Source organism: Papilio xuthus, unplaced genomic scaffold, assembly GCF_000836235.2.
Source record: "Papilio xuthus unplaced genomic scaffold, Pxut_1.1 DF829758.1, whole genome shotgun sequence".
Classification (NCBI taxonomy): Eukaryota; Metazoa; Arthropoda; class Insecta; order Lepidoptera; family Papilionidae; genus Papilio; species Papilio xuthus.
This window is the reverse complement of record NW_013528891.1, coordinates 4070854-4098844: the sequence shown is the minus strand read 5'-3', so window position 1 is coordinate 4098844 and position 27991 is coordinate 4070854. Positions and strand designations below refer to the sequence as shown.

The 27991-nt window shown below is 34.1% G+C and overlaps 1 protein-coding gene across 2 annotated transcripts in view; it reads left to right on the top strand.

Annotated features, from left to right (window-relative positions):
* Positions 1–27991, top strand: part of LOC106113542 (KH domain-containing, RNA-binding, signal transduction-associated protein 2) — an 85499-nt gene that overhangs the window by 32692 nt on the left and 24816 nt on the right. Inside the window, exon 1 of one of the 2 annotated variants that reach the window (XM_013306392.1) lies at positions 25642–25662. The exons of the other annotated variant lie outside the window; for it this stretch is intronic. The gene's annotated coding sequence lies outside the window, so the exon portion shown is untranslated. Of the gene's footprint in view, positions 1–25641; positions 25663–27991 lie in introns of those variants that run through there. 2 annotated transcript variants of the gene reach the window in all.

The following is a 27991-nucleotide window of genomic DNA, read 5'->3' as shown; positions in this document are numbered from 1 at the left end:
GGCCCGCAGCCTAATCTAAACTAACCTAGCTTAAATTAACTAACCTAGACTAACCTAATAGGACGGTCGCGACCCACGACCAAGAGGTCGAGTTCCAGCTGGTCGCGCCGCCCCGGCATCGGGCTTGCGCCCTCCGCCCTATGAGGCTCACCCTTACCTTTCCCTGACGGTACTCAGTTCGGGCTCGCCGCCCTCAATATTGCGAGCCCACAAGTGGGCCCGCAACCTAGCCTAAACTAACCTAACTTATCCTAGCTAACCTAGCTATCCTACCTACCAGTGTTTGGTTCGCGGGGCTTTCGCCCTACCCCGACACAATGTCGGGGCATTCCCCTATCCACCACCCGGGGACGCGCCACGTCGGAGTTCACCTCTCCGCCCACTCGGACAACCGAGCAGGTCCGTGGCCCTAACCCACGACCTGCAGATTGCAAGTCAAGTGCTTGACACCTGAGCCACCGACGCTTTTACTTAAAGATATTACTTATGTCTTTTTGTAGTTGGATTGTTTAATGTAATTTGTTCATTACCAATATTCATTCTTTATGTGCTTAATTCTTTAGTTTTTTCATTAATATTTTTGCATAAAAAACTTTATACTTGCAGACTTAAATATGTATTTTTAAAGAAAATGTATGATTTTTTGTATAAAAACTTTAGTATTGTGAATCCAAGCTGTCTAAGTAAACTAATATTATAAATGCGTATGTTTGGATAGATGGATGTTTGTTAGAAGATATTTCCAAAACAGCTGCATGAATCTCGCTGAAATTCGGCATAGATGTAGAACATAGTCTGGAAGAACACATAGACTACTAATTAAGTTTTTAAATTGCGGGCGTACGGAGTCGCGGGCGAGTATTAAATTTATTACGAACATAATTATGTTTTAAACTTCAACCGAAAGATGGTTGTACTTCAACCGGCTGTAAAAGTAAAAGTTGGTTGTTAAAAGTTCTATAACCTTACTCATTAAGAGCGCGGTTTGATACCCTTTTGTTTATGCAAATATTTTAATAATGTTTCATACGAGTACAGAACATGGTGGCTAATCAGTAGAACAGTGTTTTGCTTCTATTTGAATACACAAGCGTAGATAGAGTTAATGAGAGTACTGCACTGTCTTACTTCTAAACTTAGTACTGCCTTCGTGTGAATTTATAATATTTGAAAATTTCCTAACTATAAACTTTATTACTTCGTCTCCTGAAAGTTCATAAAGCTTGTGCTGAGATTTTAATTATAAAGAACATAAAAATTTTAACATGCGGTGCATAATTTTCTTCACGTACTACGGAGCGTCGTTGGCGCAGTTTATTAAATGCCTGACCAAATCGGACCGTACTCTTCACGTTCTTTTTTTTTAATAGGAGTATGGGCAAACGAGCAACGAATCGCCTAATATTATTTGATCCGACACCCATGGACATCCGCAACGCCAGAGGAACCGCAGATGCGTTGCCGGCCTTTAAGGAAGGTGTACGCTCTTTTCTTGAAGGTGTACGTTCTTATTCGATTCCCGCTATGTACTAATGTATTTTTTGATATTGAAATGTTTGGTACATTTACCGACGTAATCCAAGTAAAACATTGTGATGCAAACTGCACATACCTGCGATTAAATTCAAAGATTTGTGTAGTCAATCAACTCGCTCTGGTTTAGTGGTCAAGTTAGGCATCACCAGTAACTATGGTTGGGCTTTGGACTCCTTTTTTAATAACAAAAGGGGGCAAACGAGCAGCGGGAACACCGAGGCGTTCAACAACGCCCGTGGACATCAGCAATACCAGAGGAACCGCAGATGCGTTGCCGGCCTTTGAGATGGTGATAAGCTCGCTTCTTGAAGGACTCTAAGTCGTAGCGGTTTGGAAATACCGAGGACAGAATATTCCACAACGCTGCTGTGGGAGGCAGGAAGTTTCGCGTAAACCGCACGGTTGTGGATTGCCAGCCATCAAGATGGTGTGGATGGAACCTGGCGGTTTGTCCTTGAACGTATGTGACCTTTCAATGCCTCTATTAGAACAAAAAATGAATTAATAAGAGTCCTAGATATGCCCGGGATATGTTAGTATCAGAATACTTGATTTCAAACTACCAATAACAAAATCTCAGTTGAAAACATATTGTTATCTCTGTTGTGTCAAAGATAATGACAGGGACAGAAGATGTCGAGATGTTTTATGAAGAGATTTTAGAATCAATTGTATACAGGTTGTTCAAAAGCGTCAATAGCCTAATGGTTAAGGGTACAGATTTCCGATCACGAGGTCGGGGGTTCGTATCCCGCCATTCGACTTTTGTCGTAAATTATATCCTAGCACAAGCCTAGAGCTTAGTTGGAATGGTAAAAGAAATATTAGTAAATTAACAACAAAATACTGCTAATATTTTTCTTATAAAAAAAAATAATTGACAATAATCTTGCAATTAAAAAAATGGTTCAATTACAGGGAATTCCCCGTTTCCCTTTTAGCATCGGAATGAGATATGAGACTCGGTTATATACGGAGATTAAAATAGCGTCCGTGCGGGATGGGATAACTTATGCAATATGCATGTAAAATACATACAAGCTTAGTCGTATTAAAGTCAACAGGTTAGTTTGCTAAAGGAAATTGTATTACGAAGTAAAATAAAAATTTTATAACGTTGTGTAACAACGTACCGATCATAGCACTAACTACATGTATATGATTCGAACTCAGGACCTGCAGATTACAAGTCAAGTGCTTAACCACTGAGTCACCGTAAAATTATGATCCATTAATTTAAATTAATTTTTGAAAAGGAACAATTGATTACAATGCATTACGGTGATTGTGTTTTACCACAAAACATACAAAAGGTTTAATTTGTTATTGATAGTTTAGCAAAATGATACTCTCATAATCGAAAACCAATTCGCTCGAGCAAACTCAATTGATACCCGCTTCTAATGAATTGGACTTTATTGAATGCATAATTGATTAGACCAATTTCCTTTTTTATTTCATCTTGATTTTAAATTATAAAATCTTTATTAACCCTTATTGTGACAAGATTTCATTTTTGAAGCAAAACAAAAAACAAAGTTAAAAATTATTTTATAGTGATCGTATATTACACACAAAATGAACATAAGGGTTAATAACATTGTCTTTGTTTTATTAAAACCTTGCTTAGGAGTTTCTAGATATTTTTAAGGAAATTGCGTGAATTAATGTGATAGATGATATGATGATATGGATGGATATATTTGTTAGAAGGTAACACCAGAGCGGCATCGATCTTGATTTAATTTGGCATAGATGTAGAACATAGTCTTACAGAACACGCAAGGCTAATTAAGTTTTTGTTTAATTACGCGCTGACGGAGTCTCGTGTGATAACTAGTTTAAAGTAAATATGTAGAAGTAAAGCTAATTTTTAAATTTAACAACAGCTTATAAACAAGGCGTTTTAGAAATTCTTGCGAACAATTCTTGTTTCTTGTTCTGTAAATCGTAAATCTATTATAAACAAAATTGTCTCTTGTATTCGAAACAATTCTCTAAGACTATGTAATTGAAAACGATGTACAAATTATAAATTATGTTAATAAGAAGTAATTTGTATTTCTAATGCTTACAAATCCTTTACCACAAATGAAATTGTACCTTGTAAGCAGTTATTCATTCCGTATGTTCGTATATTAGAGGTTTTAGAGTATTTAAATGGAATACATTTTCACGGAATGAAGTCGAGTCGAGAAATTACAAATGTAATATTTATGAGGAGTGTGCTTTGAAATATTATTAAACATATTAACCTAGACAAGTTGGAAACCATGTGAATTGGATTAAAGATAAAAGTTGTTTTTATATTTTTAACATTTTATAAATAAAGTCAACCTTTTAGTGTCGATAGAAATTACTTTCACATTGAAGTTTTATATTCAGCTTTAGCTATTAAAATATCTAGAAGAAAATAACTTTTTAACTATGAAATAAATAATTTTCCTATGGGGCTATTCTCGCGGAATTATCTGCCACGCATCGATGTGGTACGTTCTGTCCTCGGCGATATTTCCAAATCATTGGAACAAAGGACCCTATAACGTATCTCTTTCTCAAAGACCAGCAGTGCAGCAGTTCCTCTAGAGCTGCTAATGTCTATGGTTGTTGAAGATACTACGTTTTTCCTGTTGCTTCGCTTATAAAAAGCTTAGATTACATTTTAGTGGTACGAAGTTTTTTTTTTATATATCATAAGGTGGCAAACGAGCGAGCGGCCACCTGACATCGCTGAAATAGCGAAGTGACCGTTGCCCATAGACATACGCAATTGCATATGCGTTGTCTACTTAAAATCGACGGAGGAGAGGATGCACAGAAAGTTCATATCTTTCCATCTCATGCATCCTCTCATCCGGAAAGTCCACTTCCACTTCCCATTCTTTCCTTATAAGAAAAAGGGTGGGAAGGGAAAGAGGACTAAATTAGGCCTCCGGGACGCACACTCATCAGACGAAATGCGGAATTGCTTCCACTTCACGCCTGTCTTCTGTGTGGACGAAGTACTTATAATTACAAATATTTGTTGATTTAAAATCAGTTTAAAAATTCGTACGGCATTTGTTAATTTGAGGGTCTTTGAAGTAATATTGCGTCACAATGAAAGCATTTTGATGTTTGCATCAAAATACGAAGTGAAACTTATCGATCATGTTGTATGCCCTTTGATTATAGAGAAATGGACTAAGCTGAGATTTTCACTATATAAATTATGTCACTTTCCGCTGAGAGTGTAGTAAACTTACAAAAAACGAGCACACAAGCAAATGTAGGGTTTATTTTTCTTTTTTATTGGCCAGAGGTAAATTTGTATGTTTGATAAGTCCTGTATTTTAAAGCTCAAAGTTAATGCCGGAGGGTGATTCCTGCACGGTGCCACTTTCGTGAGGTTTCTTGTATTTACATAATTGATTGTTTCATTTTGGATTTTATGAATATAATCATTGTATTTCTTTTGGATGGAGGTTTTTGTGTTTATTTAAAGCTGACAAAATTACGATAAGATATTTGATGTAAAAGAGAAAAAATTCAAAACACGTTTAGAGTTTAAGCTTCTTTATTTTAAAGTAACTGTCGCCCGCGACTCCGTTCGCACGGAATTAAAACAATTATTGGTCGCAGCGTAATGTTATATAGCCTAAAGCCTTCCTCTATAAATGGACTATCAAACAAAAACAGAATTCTTCAAATCGGACCAGTTCCTAAGATTAGCGCGTTTAAACAAACTCTTCCGCTTTATAATATTAGTATAAATATTTTGTAGTTCGTATTTATTGATTACGTATAAAAAACTGGGCTATGAGAAAATAATAATTTTGTCAACACATTTTAAAATTACCTCATAAAAAAACTTTTGAAATGGAATTTCCATCGCCACGGGCGTAGGAAATTGGAAATGAAATGTACACAAAGACAATCGCCGACACACTCGTCACAAATACAATCCAATTCAATAAATCCAATATTTGATTTACTATTCCTTGCCGATGGTTATTCCTGTTTGCGAACAAATGTTTATCAAGCCACGATCTGTTACTTCAGTTTTATTTGAACTTTGATTAGCTATATTCGAGTACTAGAACATTTTAGATTTATCATTCTTTATTTAAAACTTCGCAATAAAACACTAATAAAGAGATCCAAACTATAGAGTTTATATTAAAGTTCATTTTTAAAATTAAAAAAAACATGGAAGGTAAGATATAAACCAAAGGGGGAAATATGGAACAACTACATTTATATCGCGTGATTAATTATTCTGCAGGATAGTTGAACCACAAATCACTTGCTTTAATTGAATGAAACGAATGAATGAATAATTCAACACCTGCTGAAAGAAGGGATAGAGAATTAGGTTCGTTCATTACTTTCAATTGCGGCGTGACTTTCGACGCTTGACTTTCGATTGAATCGAGTAATGAATAAGTCTTGTTACTTCGATAATGCGGTGTCTCTTCTAATTAGAATTGCCTAAAAATAATAGACTTCAAATACTGATTTCACAAACATCTCTTTTTACAGGGACGTAATTATTAAAGACTAGCTGTCTCCCGCGCCTGTGCGCGGAATTAAAAAAACTTAATCAGTGCGTTGTGTTCTGCCAGACTATGTTCTACATCTATGCCAAATTTCAACGATATCCATGCAGCCGTTCTAGAGATGCCTTTAAATAAACATCCATTCAAACATTCGCATCTATAATATTAGTATGATTTTATTATCAGTAAATATTAGAATGAATGTAATACATAGTTATTATTTTATAATATGAATACTGATTTAATCTTAATAGATATTTCAATATAAGCCTTCAAATTCGATTTCTTCTGCCAAAATGTTATCATAGCTTCGAGCATTACACCGACATTGATGTATCGCCTGCTGATGAGGCGCGCCTGATAAATTATTCCTTTACTTTGTTGCTGGATCTATTTATAAACGTCTTCTATTCTTGCAAAGCTTCGAAAGGATTCTAAGTCGCTGCATTTAGATTTAAAAATGTATAATGTATGGAATTGAAACATATAAAGTTCATTTGTTAGTCCGAAAGGCAAATTTAAAATTAATTTATTATTTCTTAAGTTTTTTCTTTGCCAGGTTCTTAAAAGTTAAATGTGGATTTTTCGAAGCTTTCCGTATATAAAGTCTAATACAGTAATCATATTTTCCTACATCTCCGGCATTTCGGGTGCAATTTCGCACGAGCTAAATTTTATCAACTAAACTATCTCCGTTTCTGCAATCTTATGATGAAATTTATCTTTTCACAGCATAATACTATTAGTTTTTGAAAGTCAAATAGGAATTTTATTTATTTATATCAAACTGGTCTTATCAATACGCAGGGTCGGCACAGTATGTACTAGGGCATACGTCTCTATCATGCTTCATTTCTGAATTCACTCCCTTCTTACACATACTCTGTTTTAGACAACCCATACATACTTTCTATGGAATTCTTCTACCTTTGTAGCCATCCACATTCAATCTCATTTATTTTTTGTTTATGTAAGCATTTTTTATACTATATGTTAGTATTAAATATTATTGTAATAGGCAAGAGTTAAATCTTTACTGAAAGAATTCATGTTATTCGTAGCATGTGAAACATTTCATGGACCTGTATTTCCCAAATAGATTCCTCGAAACACGCATTCGAATACTGTTACATTAAATTAGAAATGAAGACGTCTTTCACAAAAGACGACGGCCCATAAAACTGTCTTTACATTTAACTACGCGGCGCGAAACGGCCCACCGGAAACTGCGGGTTTTATCGATAATAAAACGTCACTGTTACATCCCAATTACAATGTCAAATTTAATTAAACAGAAATTTCTGGTTGTAGGATATTTTACAGGTACTATTTACGGTGTTGTTCCAAATGTTTAAACATTACACACTTTTATATTATGTTCAACAACGTTACGGTTCATCATTAGTAGGGACAGCTCTAAAGAAATATTTTTTATGGTTTTCTAAGTAATTGATCAAAATGTTAGTGACGTTAATCTTTCAGTCCAAAGAGTTGATTATCATATTTAGAATATTTTGCGAAGTTTTTTTTAATACAAAAAATGGTATTTTTTTAAGTTGCTAAGCAAGACTTAATTTTAATATTTTCACAGTTACTGATTTACATACTTGCTTCTAATTCTGGTAAAGATAAATAACACAGTCTATTGACTTAGCGCTTTCAATTGTCGTAGAGAGAGACATTCGATTTACTTCTTGTCAATATGTTTGAGATTTGATTCAATTTCATGCTTACAGTGTTCTACGTTATCTTTACCTAATATACTCGCATTTATTCAAGAGTTACTTTTCACCTTAATAAATTATTTTTTTTTTTTATAATTTTATATTTTTCCTATCTTTCTAAATTAAGAATTTAGTAAAGAAAAAATATCGTGGGTGATTTAGAGGTTAAATGAACGTATTAAATATCAGTCTCTATATACTTGTCCTTATCTTTGACTACAATACTTTGGTAGATCTGAAGATATTTGAGGTTGTGCTCTTAAAAGTAACATAAATAATTCTCCATGTTTTATGAAATTGCTTCTCTAAATTTAATATTATTTTCACTACATACACTGTTTAAAATTGCTGTATTTCTCAATTTTCCGCTCACATACCAGAAATTCGATAGAACAATATTCTTAGAGTTAAGCTATTTATATATTTATGTAGATATCTCACTCACCTGGAAATTCCTGCTTGCATATAAATTATAATTAATGTTACGTCAATTATTGATTTATGTTATAAACTTCCTATCTTCGTGCGGTTATTTTAATGCGACCTTCAAACAAGTGTAAACTTTGTTCAAGAGTCTGTTAAATAAAAACCATACTGATGTTGTCAGTTGCCGTATCTTACTAATATTATAAATGCGATTTTTTAGACGGATGGATGTTTATTTGAAGGTATCTTGATGAAATTTGATAGATGTAGAATATAGTCTGGAAGAACACATAGGCTCATGATGTTTTTTTTTAATTCTGCGTGATTGGAGTCGCGGGCTACTACTAGTTTATATTAATAAGTTTCATTTAGACTTTGTTAAAGCAAGATTTGATTTTTTTCTTTTTTTTCTCTTTATTTTTTATAAGGACTTTTGTTCTTTTGAACATGTCAGTCCCATAATAAACAATCACATAATCAATCAACTTGGGAGCTAATTACAAGCATATAGTAAAGTATACATGCAAGCGATATAAAAATAAAAAAGCAATGATAATAACAATAATAAGAAATAACAGACAAAAATATTTACCCTTAATTAATATCTATAAAGCCTTTATTTGATTTGATAGTAATTATACGAACTAAGTTCGATAAATTAACACAGATTAAGAAGTACTGAATGAATAAATAAAACGTATTAATATGAATTGAATCTCTTTGTTTACCATAGAAATGTTACTAATATTATAAATGCAAATGTTTAAATGGATGGAAGACTGAATGTTTGTTTGGAGGTATCTCCGTAACGGCAGAACGGATTTTGTTGAAATGTTGCACACATGTAGAACATAGTCACGAAGAACACATAGGCTATTTATTATGTTTTTTTGTAATTCCGCGCAGACGGAGTCGCGGTCGACAATTAGTATTAATATAAGGATAGCTTACCTTTTACCTTTACCTTTAGATCAAAACATGTGCCATAATGTCGTGAGTTTTAGGATTAAAATGAAAAATTACATCCATTTACATAAACTTTGCCTCTTACGACAAAAATTCTTCTCATTTGTCATCGGGATTCTTCACATTTTTAAAGATTTTTTTTTCTAAGATAAATTAGAGTCGTTAGAAGGGTGGCGACTAAAACTTTGTGAAGGACGGTAAATGCAACTTTTTTCAAAACTGTTAATTTAAAAACATTAATTATAAAACAAAGTTTTGCGAAATAATTTTGTTACTTTATTATCAAATGTTTTCTTTATGTTATTATAAAATTGAAAACTTTATCAATCTGTAATTGGACTAGGTATATTACAAACTGTCGACTGTGGTTTGTAGAAATAAACCCAGAGATAACATATGACCTAATTTATCATCATACATCCCTTTTTTTTTTTTTTTTATAGTCAGGAAATGCATTTACGCACGCCTACGCCGGGCGTTGCAATGGCGTAGGTAGTGTGGGACTCGCCGGCCACAGAAGGTGACCAGAATACCCACTAAAACCTGACTGCCCTCTGACGCATCGGGACGGGACCACGGGCACGCTTTCGCTCTCGTCCGCGGCATCATCATACATCCCTACTGAGGGGCTCGGAGCCCTCCCTAAGAATCAGAGGTGACTAGGCTGTCAACCACGCTGACCAAGTATTGACTTCACACATATTTTTGAATTTCTTCGCATATATGTGCATCTCTTTCATTCTCTTTGTGTGTATTTTAAGACATTATTAGTTAGAATCCTTTGGCGTAAATGACGTGCTTTCGTTACAAAGTCCAGTGTCAGAATGATTAGTGAGGGGACACAAACGTCGACATTTTAATTTAACGTCGTTACGTGTTGTGTCAATACACTGCCTCATTTTCTGATTTTCTTCCGAACACAAGTGTGACTGCAATCAAAACCCATAGTAAGAGAACTCGATTATCGTAATTCCTTATTAATTTCTAACAAAGTAAATGGCGCACCGTGTGCGCTTTATTCTAACTTTTATTGCTTTTGAAGAAGTTTCATAATAAATACATTTTCCTAATGAATCGGTGTTCAAGAGTTTCAAAAACTGTTTCTCCGTATTTCTGAGTTAAACGTTTCTTAATCTTTTCCTTTGTCGTTGTATTTAATGCTTAAATTATGAAGAGAGTGCTAAATGAATGGAAACACAGTCAAATAATGTTACGCGATGGAATGAATGAGAATAAATGGAAATAAAAAAAACAATATCTACGTTCCTATTTCAAAAGTTGACATAAATCGACGAAAAAAAAACATTTTCCACCTGCGTATTTTTCTTGTCACGTCACGTCAGTGATAAAATAGGAAAAATCTCGAGCCCGTTCACGTTCGATATTCAAAAAGGCGAGACGTTATCAATATTCAATATTTCGTGACACGCTCACTCGGATATGGAAAGTGATTATGCCCCGATCACATTGAAATACGAAAGAGACTCAAATTAGTTGCGAATATCATCGTAAAGTGGTTGGTGACGATCACAGAGCAAACACAACAAAAGAGGATCTAGCTTTTGTTTTTCAACACGTTCGATGTTGAAAGAATTCATTCGTCATTGTAATGTCCTTGAAATAGTTGGTTCTGACAGTCTTGACAGTTGTATTGACGCATATTTTTTTAATTTATTATTCGTAATAGCGAAACCGCCGCGATACGATTGGACGGCACGCAAGCCACAAATGGCACAACGTTTTGCTAAATATTTATCTAGCTCCATCGACGATGTCAACGTGGCGGCTAGTGTATACCGCGGCAATCGCGAGGCGGTCGCATTTATGTCTCAACTCCGTTTCCGTTTCCAAAGTCAATGTGATCGGGGCGTAACTGGGATATGGTAAGTGAAGATACAGGGTGTTCGTTGACAGGAGAAATTTACTGCATATTGCGTGATATCGCAAAGTCAACCTTAAGCGGATTGCTTAACGTTTATATAAGTGACGAATGGGATATAGTTTTTTTTACGACAGAGTAAAGCCAAACAGGTGAAAAAATCAGCCTATTTTATGATATTACATCCCAAAAAATACAGCAGATACGGATAAAAAGTATTTTTTTTTTATATCATAAGGTGGCAAACGAGCGATCGGCCACTTGAAATCGCTGAAATAGCGAAATGACCGTTGCCCATAGACATACGCAATTGCATATGCGTTGCCTACCTTTAATCGACGGAGGAGAGGATGCACAGAAAGAATATATTTTCCCTTCCCATGCATCCTCTCATCCGGAAAGTCCACATCCACTTCCCAGCCTTTCCTTAAAAGAAAAAGGGTGGGAAGGGAAAGAGAAATAAATTAGGCCTCCGGGACGCACACTCATCAGACGAAACGCGGAATTGCTTCCACTTCACGCCTGTCTTCTGTGTGGTCGTGGTATTTCACCGGGCGAGCCGGGCCAGTTTGTGCGAAGATGTAAAAGCGGACTCTACCACTGTTAGTTGTTTTTCCAACGTTATCTAAACAAATACTTTAAAATTAGTAGCATATGTATTCCTCTTGAATATGTTCTACATCTAGGTCAAATTTCATTGATATCCGTTAAATCGTTCTGGAGATACCTTCTAATAAACATCCATCCAAACATATAAGCATTTATAATATTACTAAGATGACTTACTCATATAAACATTATTCAAAGTCTACAATAGAAATACAACACCGAAATCCATACCTAAAATTGTTGTTACAGTAAAATTTATGATGTATTCATCTAGATTTAAAACATTGGTGTGGAAAGCAATAACGATGTATCACGGGAACAGTCAGCAAAACTAGAGTTATCGACTTTACGCTATAGTTCATAGATTCGTTACATAAGTTATTACGAAAAAAGAGGCTTGATAGACAGATGGACAACAAAGTGATCATATAAGGGATTTTTTCCTTTCGAGGTACGGAATCCTAAAAATGTAAGATATTAATGGAATTTAACTCGATTATTAACAAATGTTGAGTACAGAATGAAACATTCTGCCAATGAACCTTTGCCTTTTTAATTATGGAAAAAGACTAGCTGTCGCCCGAGACTGTCCGCGCGGAGTTAAAAAAAAAATTAATTAGTAGCCTATGTGTTCTTCCAGACTATTTTCTGCATCTATGCCAAATTTAATAAAAATCCGTTACAGTCGTTCCTTACATACCTTGAAACAAACAAACATCCATCCATTTTATTATGTTTATGTTAACTTACTTGATCGAAAGTATAATTTCATTTCCTTTTAAAAACAAAACAATGTAGATTTAATTAAAAAGAAAGTTTATCAAAACAAAGACTTTCTAAGAAAAATATTTAATCAATAATCAACAGCCCTCATCCAAGACAGCAATTAAAGTCGAGTATCCTTGTCTTCAGAGCAGGCAATTTCCAATATTTCCACTTAAAATATCATACTTGAGAAGGATTCGTCCAGTTTATATTGACCTGTGTTTTACAAACACTGACAAGCTTATTGGAATTTAATAAGAGCAAACATTTATTCAAAATATATGGCTACCTCTCTCTTTCCTATTGTAATAAATGGGACAACTATATTTTTCATATGTCTGTTACATTACCGCGGTTAAATCAACATAGAAAGTTGTTCATAAAAAATTTGTCCTGGTAAAGTTAATAAAAAGCTTTTAGCAATATTGTAATTAATTTTAGCCTTACCTTTTGATTTTTATTAGCCGACTTCAAAAAGAAAATTATCAATTCGTCTGTATGTTTTTAGAGTTCCGTACCTCATAGGAAAAAAAACGGAACCCTTATAGGATCACTTTCTTGTCCGTCTGTCCGTCCGTCTGTCAAGACCCTTTTTATATGTGTTACCGCGTAACTCTGTGCTGGTGCCCATTTTTATAATATTTACATTTTGTGTTAATAAAAAAACTAATAAAAAATATTTAAACACGTTCAAAATGAATGTATGTTGACGGATTAAACAATATATATTTTGTATTGAAAGTTGTAAAGAAAATCTGTCGTCAGTTTTTATTAACTTTTAATTTAACTCTCGTCGAAAACTGAACTTATGAAACGCTAATAAATTCGCTTTTAATTTCTTTATCAGAGTAACTTTTCAGTTATAAAATTAAGTCGTAATTTAAATCTCAAATAATCTAAGTTCAAAGGCTTAATAATAAATTTATTTAAATTTCTCACACTTGTATTGAAAATTATTTAAATCTTTATATTAATTGAAATAAAACATCACACTTTTGTTCTCTACATTAGGTATCTATAGGTAGACAGGTATATCTCTCAGGAAGACAGCAATAAGGTGTGGTCCTGGCTTGCAGTAGTTACGTAAAGACACGAGGGGACACTCTCCTGGGTCGTTCAGAAGCCCTGTGTACTCTACCCGGTGCATTCCTTTGGAGATTTTGGATCTCTAACTAGCTGCAGGATAGCGTCCGATAGGTTTAAGCGTCAATAGCCTAATGGTTTAGGGTACGGATTTCCGATCATGAGGTCGGGGGTTCGATCCCGCCATTCGACTATTATCGTAAACCATAGCCTAGCACAAGCCAAGAGTTTAGTTGAAATGATAAAAGAAATATTAGTCTCATAGACTTTCCTCCAGAAGGTAAGGTACCTTTTGAAGATTCCCCTCTCCCCAAAAACCAGAAATACCAAGAATATAAATATTATTTTGCTCTACTATGAACTTCAATAGACGTAATGAATATTTTAAATCGAAGTGCTACAAGTAAAAAATGGCGTTACATTATCTTAAAATATTATAATTTTGATGCACTTGTTACAAAGATAGAGTCTAGGATCTACTCTAGCGAGGTGTTCTGCGCTCAAATTATTCTCACGAAGCGTACATCTCCGAATATCCATCTCATCCGTCGCATAGCTTCTTATCTAAAACGATAGAAGCTATCAATATAAATTTTATGTTAATACAATAGGTTTTTGATACTAAAATCTTGGTTTAAAACATATTTTTATCAAAGATAATAACAGGGATGAGGATATGTTAACGAGACTCGGTGTGAGAAAACTACGGTCAGTAGTGTTAAAACTAGATGGCAGCAGCAAATTTGGTTATATTCAGTTCAAATTTTTAATAACAATACTATCTTTTAACCGCGACTTTGTCCGCACGCAATTAAAAAGAAATAGTAAGTAGCCTGTGTTTTTCCGAAAAATATTTTACATCTATACCAAATTTACATACATCCGTTCCGAAGTTACATTCCAACAAACATCCATCTAAACATTCGCATTTATATTTCCATATCTAAATAACTATTTTTTCTGGATACGAAGTCTGATATTTATACAAATTAATTTACATCCTTATTTCTATGATTACATAAAGTCTTAAATCTATGATATAAAATAAAATTAAAAAAAAAAAACCGAATAATAACTAAAATATGTTATTAAAAGTCCCTTTAGGCAAGGTCCCGAAGATACTGGCAGCGTATTATATTATAAGTAAGATAAAATCTTTATAATTAAAACTTTATTAAACCAAAAAAACTTTACAATTCGTTAGGACACTGCCTCTTGTTGTTGATATGACCTATGTTACAAGAGGCCTTCGCCTAACCTAGGTCTTAAATAGATTCTAATCTGTGCAATATGTGTGTGTAACAGAGAGAGTATAATGTGTATGTGTGTGTTAATAACATATTCCCAATTGATAACATCGTCTATTTGATAACCAACGTCCTATTTGCGAGGCAATGAATGCGTTCACACATCACTGCCACTCGGACATGTGTGGCATTTGATCTGACATTAAGCCATGATCATTAACTAGCTGCGCGGGAGTTGACAATTGGCACACGATGCGATTTATGAATGAACTGTAAACGTAATCATTAGCTCATATATGTCCTCACTAACAGAAGATTTCTGAGACCAAAATTCGTGTTTAAACATCATCCCTCTCATTAGGCAAACAGATATAACAATTTTTATAGTCGAATTTCAGTCTCAGAAACAAATGATTAAAAGCTCGATATATGTTATGAATTTATGTTATAAGTATTCGACGTTCTTACGGCAAAGGAAAACATCGTGATGAAACCTGCACATATCTAAGAAGAAATTCAAAGATATGTGTTTAGTCAACCAACCCGCACTGGGTCAGCGTGATTAACTATGACCTAATCACCCCTAACGTAGGGTAGGCTCCGAGCTCCTCAGTGTGGACACATAGTGAGCTGATGATGATGATATGCTATGAATGACTAGGCTTTAGGGTGTAGTTTCATTATCGATAACTCATTCGCTATACAGCAAGCGTGGTGCGAGAGATTTCTTGTAAACGCGTGCCGTAGCACCGGCATGTGAAAACCGTTTTCATTAGTCCTTAGCTCCCGCATGCGTTGGTCCATAGTCCTTTCTTTTCCTTATGCATTTTACTCGTAAACTGAGTCCCTGCATAAAGCTTGTATAGTAAGTCGCGAGGGCGAGTAAGAGGCGAGTATAACCTAGTTATCGACCAGTTAAAATGTAGCCTTAGTTGTCCATTGCCAGTTGACTTACATATCTTTGAATTTCACAGATGTCTGCTTAAATTCCTTGAACATTTACTGAGTTTTTTATATATTCATAGATGTTACACTACGCTATTCTTTCACTACAAAATACGCTTGACTTTAATACTGGCAGGAAAGAAATAATACCGCGATGCGGGTGTAGCGAGCTTGAATAAAATAGTGGGCGCATTTGAAAAGCGGCGTTAGAATGTTATTGTGCCTTGCTGACTCCAGAATGGAACTGCGACGCTTTATGCTTAATATTATTTTATGTGCTAAAACTTGTAGTCGTAGATTTCAAATAAGATTTTCATGATTTTAATCTATCAAAATCGCAAAAAAGATACAGATTTTTAACAAAGGATTTTGTGTAAATGTCACTTTCCCTTCTCACCCTTTTCTTAAAAGGAAAGGATGGAAATAGCAAACTTATATAAAAACGGCTAAACACTCACGTACTAGTGTGCGAGGGGCCGCGTCCGCGAAATAATACCAGTCCCACTCACCCTGATGAAGGGACCCCGAAGGGCCCGAAAGTGATCGGTGCCGCCACCGAAAACGGCTAAATACGTGAGTGTTTAGCCGTTTTTATATAAGTTTGTTATAATGTCTCACGAAAGTTTGAATAATTTGATGGAAATTAATAACGGACGTGTTTTTACAATAGTCTTATTGTCTAGACTCCGATATACCGTAACTCTAAAAACTCTATATGCATAAACTAGCTGTCGCCCGCTACTCCGTCCGCGTGAAATTATAATAAACTTAATTAGTAGACTATGCGTTCGTACAAACTATGTTCTATATCTATACTAAATTTTAGCGAGATCCATGTAGCTATTCTGGAGATACATTTTAACAAACATCCATCCATACAAACATTCGCATTTGTAATATTAGTAAGATATCTCTATTTTTTCCTACTCTACACTGTCGTCTCTATATCTCTATTCATACAAAACTCTAACAAAGTGGTTTCTACGTGAGCGGGATTTGCGCTGAGTGGCGTTGTCGTTAGCGATTCCTTTGTTTCAACGTATACGAATCTGATATTCGAAAATAAATTGCTTTCCATAGCGTATCTATAATAATGCCTGTAGCACACAACCACAAAAGCGAATGCAAAGCAAAACGTAGGAAAAGCTGAAAAAGAAAGCAAAAATGGAATACAATGTTTAAACTATATTAAATTTAGCTTCGTGCTTTGTGCTTCGCTTTCACGGCTGTGTGCTACCACCTTAATATAATAATTATTTATTATTTAGTAGCTTTTGCCCGCGACTTCGTCCGCACTGAATTAACAACAATTACATCGAGATCCGTTGAGCCGTTCTGGAGGTCAAACAAACATCCATCCATCTAAACTTTCGCATTTATAATATTAGTAAAACTGAATAGTGATAGATGATATTGATGTAGATTGTCTACAGTTTAAACTAAATGATTTACTATCTGTCGCCCGCAACTCCGTCCGCGCGGAATTACAAACAAACTTAATAAGTAGTCTACGTGTTCTTCCCGACTATTCTCTACATCTATGCCAAGATCAACAAGCATCCATCCATCCAAACATTAATATGTTTGCATTTACCTAGTTCATATATTTAGTTTATTTCCACACATAACTTCACGAAGTAAAAGGAACAGAAAGATAGATAGGATAGTTTCTTATCTCGTGTCACGGCGACATCGTTTATTTGAAAAGAAAAACTCATCTAAACAGGGGATCTTTTCTCAAGTGTGTTCGTGTTAAGAGAGATAAGTTTACAAACGGTCATCTCGTACAGCCAGAGGAGTAATTAAATATTTCTGAGTATATTCTAGAAAAGTTTTTAATATAATCTAATAAGTGCGTCTTTGCTTGAAAAATGTCCACACTATTAAGCAATTTCGTTGTAGCACAAATAATCTTATTAATATTATAAATAAGAATGTTTAGATGGATGTATCTCCAGAACGGCTGAACGGATCCCAATGAAATTTGGGCGTATATGTTTAACATAGTCTGGAAGAGCACATAGGCTACTAAGTTTTGTTTATTCCACGCCGACGGTGTCGCTGGCAACAGCTAGTATATTATAAATGCGAATATTTGGATCTATAGATGGATGGATGTTTGTTAGAAGGTATCTCCAGAATGGCTGCATTTATCTCGCTAAAATTTGGGCAACACATAGGCTACTAATTAAGTTTTTTTAATTCGCGCTGGTGTAGACTGTTATTCAAATAAAGGAAGATAAAAACATAATAAAATAAATGATAGTAATATTTTTCCAGTTGGAACAATTCCTTTATGTTATAATTAACTAGGATTTCATGGAAAGAAAGAATGGACACTTCGCAAGACTACGAGAAAATAACGCAAATAACTTTTGTTATTTTTATTTCCTACAATATTACGTTCCACTGTTTTCCATTAATCTTCGCCTACTTATATTATTAAACTTTATGGTTCAGTGCTTGAGATCCTAACTTAGATCTTAACTTAGATTCTAGTCTAGTTTTTGATATCGATTTAATTATTTATTCTTATAAAATTAGACCAAGACATCAGCGGATAAAATATCAAACGATAATCTGTTCAGTTGTAGGGTTCCGTACCTCGAAAGGAAAAAAACGGAACCCTTATAGGATCACTTGGTTGTTTGTTCGTCTCTCTGTCAAGACCCTTTATTTTTAAATTTTTGAAATTTAAACACACATTAAATCAAAATGATATAAAAGGCACTATGTTATAAGGTTACTAGTTGTTGCCCGCTACTGCGTTTGCGTAATATTAAAAATAAACTAAATTAGTATCCTATGTGTTTTTCCAGGCTATGTTCTACATCCATGATACCAATATTTCAGCGAGATCTGTGCAGAAGTACTGGAGATTATTCAAACATTCATATCTCTATATATATAAAAGAAAGTCGTGTTAGTTACACTATTTATAACTCAAGAACGGCTTTACCGATATGGCTGAAAATTGGTGAGGAGGTAGCTTAGAGCCAGGAGACAGACACAGGATTAAATTTGGCATACGTATATCACATAGTCTGAAAGAACACATAGGCTACACTAATTAAGTTTTTTTATATATCTACGCGGACGGAGTCGCGGGCGACAGCTAGTTTATAATATTAGTAAGATATCATAAGATAATAAAGTCTTTACATATTAATATTACTACTCAAAACTAAAATGATTTTCATGAAAAATCGCGTTTTTTTGTTTTGTGCAGAAACGAATGTCGATTAATCAATCAACTTTTTTTTATATATCTGAACTAAATTTATATTAATAATATGAAAGTTACATTTTAGCGCTCCAAATCGAGAGCATTATTTAAACAAAACTAAGTCATCCGGCTGAGTGCTTTCGACAGCAATAAAATGACGCTCGGAGCGAGGCTTTAAATTGCGTAAAGTTTTAAATGATACATCGCTTGAGGATCTGTATGTGAAAATGTTTATAAATATTTTTGTAAGTACATTAGATCATAAAGCTAAATAATATTTAAAGTCAAAATCTTTGAGTACTTAGTCAACTTACATTTACTTATATCTGAGTGGTATGTAACTGCCTTAACTTGCACGGTGCGGGTGGCCCCAATAGGGTTTGAAACTATTATTATTGACTTTTTGAACTAATTTGTTTAGTTCTATGAATAGTTTTATTACTGTTTTCTTTCCTTTCTTTTCTTTACCATAGTTGTGAACAACCGTATATACGTCAACCGTAACTCACGTATATACGTCCGGTGCCGCCACCGGACGTATATACGTGAGTGTTTAGCCGTGTTTATATATCAGTTTAGTATAATGTCTCACGAAAGTTTGAATAATTCATTATGTAGTCGTTAGTTGTTCCAAATTAAAAAAAAATCTCGTAACCAAGAGAATTTTATATTTATTTTAATTATACTAATCGTGGGTTTCTGAGATAAAATTTTTCTTTTAAAACATGTTATTATCTCTGTTTTGACAAAGATAATGAAAGCGATGACATTTTTATACAGATATTGGTCTCAGAAACCAAAGGTAAATTATAGATTTATTAAAAAAAGATTCATTGACTATTATTACCTAACCTTACTGATATTATAAATTCGAATGTTTAAATGGATGGATGATGGTATGCATGTTACCAAAACTACTAAAACGGCTGAACGAATCTCGTTGAAATTTGGCATAGACGTAGAACATGTAGGTTACTATTTTTTAATTCGCAGACATAGTCGCGGTCGACAGCTAGTGAAACATAAAATTTTATATTAAATGTATTTCATGGTTCAGTTCAAACAAAGCCCTTCAGTTCGCAATCGGTCGGATAGGCAATTTGCATTCGACCACAAATTAAGCTACAACAGAATTGTGCAATTTCCTATGTGGAATTATTTAGGCGAGAATTCTATTACAGTGGGATTCCACTGCGGTGACACAATATTGATTCATTCCCTTTGTTAAAACGGAGACAAATATATTTACTACAGTGAAATTCTATTGTTACATTGGTTTACGTTACAAAGTTAATTATACTAACTACCCTTACCGTGGATTTCTGAGACCAAAATCTCTGTATAACACATATCGCCAACCCTATTATATTTGGAAACAATGAGAAAACAATATTTTTAAACGGGAATTACTCAGTACAAACATTCATCGAAACATTCCCATTTAAGTACTAGTGGTTGCCCGCGACTCCATCCACGCGGAATTAAAGAAAACTTGGCAAGCCTATGTGTTCTTTTTTTTATAACAGAAGGGGGCAAATAAGCAGCGGGACCACCGAGGTTTTTAACGACGCACATGGAAATCAGCAATACCAGAGGAACTGCAGATGCGTTGCCGGCCTTTTAGATGGTGATACGCTCGCTTCTTGAAGGACCCTAAGTCGTAGTGGACTAGCGTCTTCCAGACTACATTCTATATATGTGCCAAATTTCATCGAGTACCATGCAACCGTTCTGCAGGTACCTTCAAACAAACATCCAACCATCTAAACTTTTGCTTTTATAATAAACTAGTTGTCGTCCGCGATTCCGTCTGCGTGGATATATAAAAAAACTTAATATATAGATAAGTTAAATAAAAAGCAGATCTTCAAGGCATAAATTCGAAAAAAAGAATAAATAGTATTCTATGTCCGTCGCCTGGCTCTAAGCTACCTCCTCACCAATTTTCAGCCGTATCGGTAAAGCCGTTCTTGAGTTATAAATAGTGTAACCAACACGACTTTCTTTTATATATATAGATAAATATTTTAGAAATTATTACAGATGCGATATTGTAATTATCTTCTAATTGTAAGTAAGAAAAATTCATAGTAAACGATAAAACAAAGAAATATAATATTTAGGGCACGAATCCTTCTTCATATAAACAACGTTGTAATAAGATCAAAGCCTCAGATTGCGCTCGATTAATCATTTCGCTTTTCCTCCACAAACACAAGAATATCAGGCAACTATTTTTATATTTTTGTTGTGTTTTCTTTATAACTGCCTGTGGCCAGCGAATTTTGTTAAAAGATTTTATGATTCTTTTTACGAATAAACTAATGAATTAAACATGTCTCACTTCTTACCTTTTTTTAGATGGATGGATGGATGGATAGTCAGAACACGTAGGATATTTTTTTTTTTAATTCCGCTCGGACAGTGTCGCGGGCAACTACTATGTCAATACAATTATTACAACAGTCAAAATGCACAGTAATAAATAAAACTCTATCTAGTTAATGACATGATGAACAAATTGCATTCAGCTGCATCCTTAATGACTTACGTTCAAATGCAAATCGTACGACTTCAGAATACATTACCATCGTCCAATGACCATTTGCAGTTCCAACGATTTTACGTTCTCGCGTAATTGGATTCCCTATGACTGATCAATTAATCTTACTTCAATGAAAATGCAATTTGTTTCTTACTTTTTAATATAAGTTAAAAGGAAATTATAAATATTAAATCGAGTTATTCAATTGTTTAGAAATTCACTTACGAATCACTTATATTTTTGTCTCTGTTTTATCCAAGAGAAGAAAAGGGATGACGTGCTTTTATGCTAACACTAGTATTATAAAAAACTTAGTTACGTATATGTTCTTCCAGACTATGTTCTATATCTATGCCAAATTTCAGCGAGATCCATGCAGCCGTTCTAAAGATATCTTCTTACAAACATCCATATAAAAATTCGCATTTATAATATTAGTAAGATTTACTATTGTAAACTCACCAACTCATTACTCTTAACAAAAATATTACGTTGTTCATTGAAAATGTGGTGTTACGATATTAAATATCATCATCAGCTCACTATACGTCCTATCCTAAGTTAAGGGTGATTAGGCCATAGTCAACCACGCTGGCCAAGTGCGGATTGGTTGACTTCACACATATCTTTGAACTTCTTCTCAGATATGTGCAGGTTGCATCACGATGTTTTCCTTCACCGTAAGAACGTCAAATAAATGTACATATGTAAATCAGAAATCGAAAAACACATTGGTATATGGCGGGATTCGAACCCAAGACCTGCAGAATGCAAGACAAGTGCTTGACCACTGAGCCACCGATGTTCCGAAAAGATATTAAAATACTCTCCAGTAATAGTTTAAAAAAACAATATAAAAGTTAGTTAGAATAACCAAAAAATGCGGTAATTTTTTCGAAGAGATTAACGTTTGACAAATTATTGGTCTGATTAATGAGTCGTAATGTAATGTTCTTATGACTTAGAAAAGGTGACAAAACCCTGCCCAAGTCATTACTCTACAATCAATTTATCATCAACTAGCTGTGCCCGCGACTTCGTCCGTGAAATATTGTCTGAGCTGTGCTCTGACAGTACTTGGATATTGCAAGATTACTTTATTTCTCTAAAACAAAATATTTTTTCTAAAATAAACGCCTAAGTTACTCCTTATTACATCAGCTATCTGCCAATATAAGTCAAGTCAAAATCGGTCCAGCCATTTCAGAGATTAGCCGGAACAAACAAACAGACAGAATTGTAAAAAAAATTGTTTTGTTGTATATAAAAAAATTTTTCAATGTTACAAACAGACACTCCAATTTTATTTATATGTATATAGTAATTTGTCTATGTCAAGAATAGCTTAACTATTCCAATATAATAGATTTTACGACGTTTGATATATTGATAATAAAAGAACCATAATATTTACGACCAATTAAATACTGTGACTAAAAGCCATCGCTTTATAGTACGGAACGAGAGCGTTCGTGTATTACCAAAAGAAAAATTCCATAAGAATTAAATGTCAAGTAATAGATCCTTAGTGTAGATTTTTAATGGTAAGTCTATGCTAAGTGTCTTCCTTAGTGTCCATTTAATAAAGTACAGCAATAATAATAAACCTGAACCTTACAATTCTACTTCTTACTAATATTATAAATGCGAATGTTTAGATGGATGGATGTTTGTTACATGGTGACTTTAGAACAGCTGCCTGGATCTCGCATAGATATAGAACACAGCTTGGAAGAACACATAGACTACTAATTAAGTTTTGTTTTAATTCCGCGAGGATGGAATCGATGGCGACAGCTATTAAGAAATAAATGTCAATTAATAGTACCTCGGTCTGGATTATCAATAGTTTCACACTAAGGGTCTTCCTTAGTGACTGTTTTTAAATTAGAATCCTGAACCCACTATATAAATATAACATCTACTATTCGTCAAACGGAAAACGCCCTTTTACAATTCTAAGGACAGTGAAATCAAATAAAAGTCCTAAATCGACGTCACCTTTTAAATTAAATGAACGAACGGTCACTTCTATTCGATTACTTATATAACATTATTCTATTCCATCCGAAAAGTCCTTTTCCACTAAGCGATTTTCCGCGAGACACAGTCCTGGTTTGTTCCGACATCCGATGGATATTTTTTTTAAACGTTTTATAACAATATGTTATAAAACTTATGACTTTCAGAGTTAATGTAGTATTCTAATAGTGAACTAATTTTTGAAAACTCAAAAACTACTTGAGTAGTTTTTGAGTTTATTTACAAAAGTTCATAACGCTGCTTGTTAATTATAGAACCAAAAATCAAACTGCACTTATTACACTCAGGGGATGAATATAAATCGCTTGATTGATAAAATATTTTGAGAAAAACTATCTAGAGACTGGAGTAAAAAGTAAAATCTCTCGACTCTTAAAACAAAACTTAATAAGTAGCCTATGTGTTTTTAAGACTATGTTCTACATCTATGCCAAATTTCATCAAGATCTAACTGATCTGAGCTTTTCCAGAGATATCTTCAAACATCCATCCATGCATCTAAACATTCGCATTTATAATATTAATAAGATCATTGGTACTGAAAGATATGTAAGTGTCAATTATTTTGGTACAATACAACTTAATAAGGAAAAGTCCGTATAATTCCCTTTGATTGGATCCCTCTGTTGGTAAATTGCCGAAAGCATTATAAGGGGATACGTCATTATGACCCTTAGACTTCCTTATTGTAGAGGTTATGTACCTCTCCGCGCAAATTGAAGCGATAACTTTTAGATTATGTATTACAAAAAGTATCATTCTCCCTTCAAATAAAATTATACATAAGTCAGTAGTTACTCAATTTTAAATAATACGTCTTTCTCTGTCTTATTGTTTTTTCGGAAAGGATCGAAACGTATAACTCTTTGCTTTAGTCTTGTGTGCCTTCGTACCATCAGGAATTATATTAAAATTATTATGACGTTTTTACTGCTCTAATTTTAACACACATTTTATATATGACGATACGTGAGCGATTGTCATAATTAGACCTACAAGCATTACATCATCATCAGCTCACTATACGTCCCCACTGAGGGGCTCCGAGCCTACCCTAAGTTAAGGGTGATAAGCCATAGTCAACCATGCTGGCCAAATGCGGGTTGGTTAATCACACATATCTTTGAATTTCTTCTCAGATATGTGGAGGTTGCATCACGATGTTTTCCTTCACCGTAAGAACGTCGGATAAATGTACATAAGTAAATCAGAAATCGAAAAACACATTGGTACATGGCGGGATACGAACCCAGGACCTGCAGATAGCAAGTCAAGTGCTTGACCCCTGAGCAACCGACACTCTCATTACAAGACATTACAACATTAATCATTAATTTAAATATTTAAAAAAGTGCCATCTAGTGAAAAAATATTAAAACATCAAGTAACTATTACACTGCGAGTTTCCTTTATTGTACTTTGTTAAGTACACTTCAACTACTATTCCCTAAGCAACGCATCAACGTAGTGTTGTACACGGACTTAATAGTCATCCATTACGTGTTGCGGTTGAAACGTTTGTCATTTAAATTGCAACAATGGACGACAGGTGTCCCCAGGGGATAGACTACGATAGACGTAATATCCCCTAGTGTTAAGCCTTTAATGTATTATACTTTAGATGCCCAAAACTGTTGGAATATTTTGTATTTATTTATTCAAAACTAGCTGTCGCGATTCCGTCCGCGTTGATATATAAAAACTTAAGTAGTGTAGCCCACCCATCCATCCATACACATCCATCTAAACATTTATAATATTAGTAAGTTAAATAAAAAGCAGCTCTTCAAGGCAAATTCGAAAAAAAATTAAAGAAAATGGATAAATAGTATCCCATGTCCGTCTCCTGGCTCTAAGCTACCTCATTACCAATTTTCAGGCATATCGTTAAAGCCGTTCTTGAGTTATAAATAGTGTAACTAACACGACTTTCTTTATATATAAGATGTTATAAACATAACCGAAACATTGTGTGTTGAATACTTAATGTAAAATATTTAATGGACATTTTATTATTATATCTAAATAATAAAAAGTTTTGATAAGTTTCTAGAACTGTTTGTTTGAGACCTCATTATATGACATCATTTTTTCATTTATAGGTCGATAAAACTAACTGACGCGGTGAACGTAAGTCAAATTGTTTGTAATTTACTTTATTTCCATACTCTTTTGTTCTATTTCTTATTGTTTATGCACCCAATGCTTTATACATGTTGTGTTTGTCTGTAAGTGAAATAACATGTTGCCTGAAACCTTTTGTAACAGTGCCTAAAATGTATATAAGAACACATGTACTTTTGTTGATGAACCAAATAAATAAACTAATTTAAAACAGCTCACTAGCGCCCCTCTGTTAATATAAAAATATATATATTTTCTATCAAAGTTTTGAAACAATAGGTAAGACTTATGAAGACTTTTTTCAAGTGTTTTTTTATTACTGTTGAATGAAAGTCTTCACCAAATAAAAATAATCGATAATCACTTAAGAGCCATTGTTCCTTTCCCAACTTTATTAAGAACCCAATCGGTTTATTTCTTCTGATCACACGCTAAAGTTCGGGAAGCTTCGAGAATATTCGATAAGGTCGCATCTAATTTAATAAGACCCTACTGAAACTACTACAGAGACGTGTGACAATTATATAATAATATTCCTGCTTTGTTTGCTTTAAATATTTTCTTAATAAGTATATTTGTATTCTTTGGTAATATTCGTTGGAACAATAAGGTTTTTAATATCTTATACGCCGACCCCACGTGATTGTGATAAGGCCCTGAAGATAATGATAATTTTCGTACGAAAATGAATTTTTGAGGTTAGAATTCTTTGTGGGCGATAAATAGAATTAATGGGAGTAAATATTGGTGCAAATTTTATCAAAATAATTGAGCTTTTTCTTATAAATATGTAAATCCAAAATACCAACGTAGTAGTAGAGTAAACATCTGAGTAGATTCATTTACTATTTTATCTTACTAATATTATAAATGCAAATGTTTAGATGGATGTCTGTTTGTTTGAAGGTATCTACGGAACGGCTGCATGGATCTCGCTGAAATTTGGCACAGATATAGAACATAATCTGGAAGAACACATAGGCTACTTATTTTTTTTAATTCAGCTAGTCTTCTATACATTTAAAATTGAGTAAATAGGGAGAATTTTGAAAAGAATTTACGGAGTGTACAATTTCACGGACATTTTATTGACATCAAAGAAATAGTTAATAATTTTTTTTCTATTTGTCATAGCTTCCTGTATTTAGATTCTAACATGAAATAAGATAAATGGTTTTTTCTACGCACTGCTGTTAATGAAGCGTATGATTGTGACACTCAATAAATATACAACATTTGGCTAACAAAAATACCGTAGAAAAATAATTTGAATTGAAAATCTTTTTAAATTATACAAACTTTCATGAGACATTATAATAAACTGATATAAAAACGGCTAAACACTCACGTATATTCGTCCGGTGGCGGCACCGACTATTTTCGAGCCCATCGGCCCTTCATCAGGAGTGGTACTGGTATTATTTCGCGGACGCGGCCCGTCGCTAACTTCTTCCTTATAAACTTTGCAATTATTTTTTTTTATATCATAAGGTGGTAAACGAGCGTGCGGCCACCTGAAATCGCTGAAATAGCGAAGTGACCGTTGCCCATAGACATACACAATTGCATATGCGTTGCCTACCTTTAATCGACGGAGGAGAGGATGCACAGAAAGAAAATATTTTCCCTTCCCATGCATTCTCTCATCCGGAAAGTCCACTTCCACTTCCCATCCTTTCCTTATAAGAAAAAGAGTGGGAAGGGAAAGAGGACTAAATTAGGCCTCCGGGACGCACACACATCAGACGAAACGCGGAATTGCTTCCACTTCACGCCTGTCTTCTTATGTTACTATTTTCTACTGAATAATAAGCTTAAGTTTAAATTAAATTACCAACTTAACGAAGAGATTTCTATCGGATATTTTCCTTGCACAATAAAACGAGGGCGCTGGTATCGTGCGGGCGACATCGCTTGTCGTCGATTTGTATTCAGTAACGGGAAAGAAAGCTTGTTCAATTTATTAGCTACGATAGAATATTGGACAATGAAAAACGTCAAGGAAATAGAAATGTTATGAGAAATACAAATTTACTGACTGACAAGAAAGTTTCGTGGGTACGTAAATAATTTTTTTGTGACCTCCTGTACCCTAAATGACAACGGATTTTGATGTATGATGTCTCATTTGATTCGTATTTATTTTTATTTTGATAGGGTCTACAGTCAAGCGGGTTTCTTGATTTTTATAGCCAGTTATTCGTACAAATTTATAAATTAAATTATTTTGATATACAGCTAAAGTTGCCAAACTATTGTATACTAAAATGTGCACTTAAAGTTGTACAATTTTGGGAGAAAAGTTGGATAAAATATTATGGTTATTGTAGAAGAA